General features: G+C 52.2%; 1 long non-coding RNA gene across 1 annotated transcript; it reads right to left on the minus strand.

Annotated features, from left to right (window-relative positions):
* Nucleotides 1-4,904, minus strand: LOC144594885 (uncharacterized). Its single transcript, XR_013547430.1, has 3 exons — nt 4,766-4,904; nt 536-664; nt 1-30 (listed from the first exon to the last, which is right to left on the minus strand). It is a non-coding gene; the product is annotated as an uncharacterized LOC144594885 (long non-coding RNA).
* Between the last annotated feature and the right edge of the window lie 229 nt (nt 4,905-5,133).

Raw genomic sequence — 5,133 nt, forward strand, 5'->3', positions numbered from 1 at the left:
AGTGGGATGAGGGGGAAGCACAGACTCTCCCTGTGGTGGCGAGAGGGAAATGGTCACTACTCCCCCTGGTACACCTGCACCCCCATGTCATGCCCATACTCACTGTTCCCCCTGGTACACCTGCACCCCCATGTCGTGCCCCTACTCACTGTTCCCCCTGGTACACCTGCACCCCCATGTCGTGCCCCTACTCACTGCTCCCCCTGGTACACCTGCACCCCCATGTCGTGCCCCTACTCACTGCTCCCCCTGGTACACCTGCACCCCCATGTCGTGCCCCTACTCACTGCTCCCCCTGGTACACCTGCACCCCCATGTCATGCCCATACTCACCGCTCCCCCTGGTACACCTGCACCCCCGTGTTGTGCCCGTACTCACTGCACCCCCATGTCGTGCCCGTACTCACTGCTCCCCCTGGTACACCTGTGTTGCCTGTACTCACTGCTCCCCCTGGTACACCTGCACCCCCATGTCGTGCCCGTACTCACTGCTCCCCCTGGTACACCTGCACCCCCATGTCGTGCCCGTACTCACTGCTCCCCCTGGTACACCTGCACTGCCCCGTTGAGCATCTCCAGCTCCTCGCGAAGCAGCTGCAGGTTGGAGTTGACGAAGCTGAGTTCCAACAGCACCACCTCCCGCACACGCGTGCTGTCCGTGGCCCTGGGGTGGGGGGGGGGGGGGGAGGAAAGATCAGACCCACACTGGCCCGCACACATTGATCCCCATCTCCCCCGGACCCTGGCAGGGATTGGGAGCGGTGCAGGCAGTGGGTGTGCGGTGAGCTTGTCTTCATTGGCGGGGCATTCAGTGCAAGAGTCAGACAGTCACGGGGCAGCTCTATGGGACTTTGGTTCGGCTGCAGTTAGAGTATTGTGTGCAGTTCTGGTCGCCCCATTACAGCATGGATGTGGAGACTTTGGAGAGGGTGAGAAGAGGTTTACCTGATGTTGCCTGGATTAGAGGGTTTCAGCTACAGAGAGAGGCTGCACAGACTTGGATGGGTTTCTCTGGAGTGTTGGAAGTTGAGGGGAGACAATAAAATGTTATAAAAGGACATGGTGCAGAGATAGAGTACCATGTCCAGAGAACCTTTATCCTGAGTGAAAACGTCAAAGAGTAGAGGTTACAGCTCAGGTCAGTATAAAGATGTACAGGCAGGGTTTTGTTTGGAGACCAGATCTTGCTCTAGTGGAGGGGGCAGGTGGGGGAGAGGGGGCAGGTGGGGGAGAGGAGGCAGGTGGGGGAGAGGGAGCAGGTGGGGGAGAGGGAGCAGGTGGGGGAGAGGGGGCAGGTGGGGGAGAAGGAGCAGGTGGGGGAGAGGGGGCAGGTGGGGGAGAGGGAGCAGGTGGGGGAGGGGGGGGAGGTGGGTGGAGGGGGCAGGTGGGGGAGAGGGGGCAGCTGGGGGAGGGGGGGAGATGGGTGGAGGGGGCAAGTGGGGAGAGGGGGCAGGTGGGGGAGGGGGGGAGGTGGGGGAGGGGGGAGAGGGGGCAGGTGGGGAGGGGGGAGGTGGGTGGAGGGGGCAGGTGGGGGAGAGGGGGCAGGTGGGTGGAGGAGGCAGGTGGGGGAGAGGGGGCAGGTGGGTGGAGGGGGCAGGTGGGGGAGAGGGGGAAGGTGGTTGAGAGGGGGCAGGTGGAGGGGAGGGGGGAAGGTGGGGGAGAGGGGGCAGGTGGGGAGGGGGGAGGTGGGGGAGCCCCCCGTGCTCTAGTGGAGGGGCGGGGGGCAGGTGGGGGGGGGTACCCATTCTCCCCCCGTGCCAAAGGGGACCCTGACACCACACAAAAACTGGACTCTGCCGCAGATACTTCCTGACCAGCCTTTGATCTTCCAACATTGTTGCCTTGTTGCATCTCCTGACTGTGTCACTCACTGGAGAGGAGCCAAAACAGACAAGCAGACACCAGTGCAGACAGTCTGGCACTGGTGCAGACACAGACAGGTTGGCGAGAAACAGGCAGACAAGTGGTGGGGGATAGACGCAGATAGTCAGACAGGGACACAGACACAGACAGTCAGACGGGGACAAGCAGGCAGACAAGGGGGGAGCAGATGCAGGAACAGATTCAGACAGACCAGCATGGGGACGGGTAGAGATAGACAGACAGTCTGGCACGGGTACAGATGGACAGATGTAGGGTCAGACACTTGCAGAAGGGAGGGTGGGGGGGGGGGGTACACAGATGGGGGACTACACTATTCAAGGAGGGAGTGAGGTGGAAGTGGAAACTATGCGCTAGTTCCAGGTTAGCCTGACCTCACGGTTGATAGACCATTTTCAAGGATGAGGTTTCTGAGTGTTTACAGTGCCCTCCATAATGTTTGGGACAAAGACCCATCAATTATTTATTTGCCTCTATACTCCACAATTTGAGATTTATAATAGAAAAAAAATCACATGTGGTTAAAGTGCACATTGTCAGATTTTAATAAATCCCATTTTTATACATTTGGGTTTCACCATGTAGAAATTACAGCTGTGTTTATACATAGTCCCCCCATTTCAGGGCACCATAGTGTTTGGGACACAGCAATGTCATGTAAATGAAAGTAGTCATGTTTAGTATTTTGTTGCATATCCTTTGCATGCAGTGACTGCTTGAAGTCCACTACATGGACATCACCAGTTGCTGGGTGTCTTCTCTGGTGATGCTCTGCCAGGCCTGTATTGCAGCCATCTTTAGCTTATGCTTGTTTTGGGGGCTAGTCCCCTTCAGTTTTCTCTTCAGCATATAAAAGGCATGCTCAATTGGGTTCAGATCGGGTGATTGACTTGGCCACTCAAGAATTGACCATTTTTTTAGCTTTGAAAAACTCTTTTGTTGCTTTAGCAGTATGTTTGGGATCATTGTCTTGCTGTAGAATGAACCAATGAGTTTTGAGGCATTTGTTTGAACTTGAGCAGATAGGATGTGCCTATACACTTCAGAATTCATTATTCTACTACGATCAGCAGTTGTATCATCAATGAAGATAAGTGAGCCAGTACCTTCAGCAGCCATACATGCCCAGGCCATAACACCCCCACCACCGTGTTTCACAGATGAGGTGGAATGCTTTGGATCTTGGGCAGTTCCTTCTCTCCTCCATACTTTGCTCTTGCCATCATTCTGATATAGGTCAATCTTTGTCTCATAGAAAATAGGTGCAGTAGGAAGCCATTTGGCCCTTCGAGTCAGCACCGCCATTCATTGTGATCAGGGCTGATCATCTACAATCAGTAACCTGTGCCTGCCTTCTCCCCATATCCCTTGATTCCTAGAGCTCTATCAAACTCCCTTTTAAATTCATCCAGTGAATTGGCCTCCACTGCCTTCTCATCTGTCCACAAGACCTTTTTCCAGAACTGTGGTTGCTCTTTTAAGTACTTCTTGGCAAACTGTAAGCTGGCCATTCTATTTTTGCGGCTAACCAGTGGTTTGCATCTTGCAATGTCGCCTCTGTATTTCTGTTCAAGAAGTCTTCTGCAGACAGTGGTCGTTAACAAATCCATACCTGACTCCTGAAGTGTGTTTCTGATCTGTCGGACAGGTGTTTGGTGTGAATTCTTCTGTCATCAGCAGTGGAGGTCTTCCTTGGCCTGCCAGTCTCTTTGTGATTAGTAAACTCACCAATGCTCTCTTTCTTCTTAATGATGTTCCAACCCGTTGATTTGGATAAGCCTAAGGTTTGGCTGATGTCTCTAACAGTTTTATTCTTGTTTCTCAGTCTCATAATGGCTTCTTTGACTTTCATTGGCACAACGCTGGTCCTAATGTTGTTAAACAGCAATAAAAGTTTCCAAAGGCAATGGAAAGACTGGAGGGAAGACTAGGTGCTGAGAGCTCTCATAGTAGTAAGGAGGCAATTAAACACACCTGAGCAATTACAAACACCTGTGAAGCCATGTGTCCCAAACATTATGGTGCCCTGAAATGGAGGGAACTATGTATAAACACAGCTGTAATTTCTACATGGTGAAACCAAAATGTATAAAAATGGCCTTTAATAAAATCTGACAATGTGCACTTTAACCACGTGTGATTTTTTTCTATTATAAATCTCAAACAGTGGAGTACAGAGGCAAATAAACAAATGATGGGTCTTTGTCCCAAACATTATGGAGGGCACTGTAGAAGCACACGGTAAGATCAGCCAAAGTCAGCAGAGTCAGTGCGGTCAGTACGGCGCGGTCAATGGTGGGACAGACGAAGGAGAGTCGGTGGATGTTGTTTACCGAGATTTTCTGACGGTCTTTGATAAGATGCCACACGCGAGAGCCCATGGTGGTGCAGGTGTCAGGGGTTATGGGGAGAAGGCAGGACAGGAGGGAGGGAGGGAGAGAGAGAGAGATAGAGAGATAGAGAGATAGATAGATAGATAGATAGATAGATAGATAGATAGATAGATAGATAGATAGATAGATAGATAGATAGATAGATAGATAGATAGATAGATAGATAGATAGATAGATAGATAGATAGATAGATAGATAGATAGATAGATAGATAGATAGATAGATAGATAGATAGATAGATAGATAGATAGATTAGATAGATAGATAGATAGATAGATAGATAGATAGATAGATAGATAGATAGATAGATAGATAGATAGATAGATAGATAGATAGATAGATAGATAGATAGATAGATAGATAGATAGATAGATTAGATAGATAGATAGATAGATAGATAGATAGATAGATAGATAGATAGATAGAATGGCGGCGTGGACTTGATGGGCCGAATGGCCTGACTCTGCTCCTCTCACATGAGTGCAACTCACCGCAGCAGGTTCTCGGCGCCGGCCCGGAGACGCATGGCTTTGATGATCTGCTGGTTGAGCGAGACGCGGTGAGACTGCAGCTTGCTGCGGCCGGTCTGTGCGTACGGGTTACAACCCTGTGGAACAGCGGCGTGGTCAGTGCCGCTCCAACCCTGACCTCCGGCACGGCCAGACCCCCTCCCACCCCGACCTCCGGCACCGTCAGACCCCCACCCACCCTGACCTCCGGCACCGTCAGACCCCCACCCACCCTGACCTCCGGCACCGTCAGACCCCCACCCACCCACCCTGACCTCCGGCACCGTCAGACCCCCACCCACCCCGACCTCCGGCACCGTCAGACCCCCACCCACCCACCCCGACCTCCG

The sequence above is a fragment of the Rhinoraja longicauda genome, chromosome 6 (genome assembly GCF_053455715.1).
Source record: "Rhinoraja longicauda isolate Sanriku21f chromosome 6, sRhiLon1.1, whole genome shotgun sequence".
Lineage (NCBI taxonomy): Eukaryota > Metazoa > Chordata > Chondrichthyes > Rajiformes > Arhynchobatidae > Rhinoraja > Rhinoraja longicauda.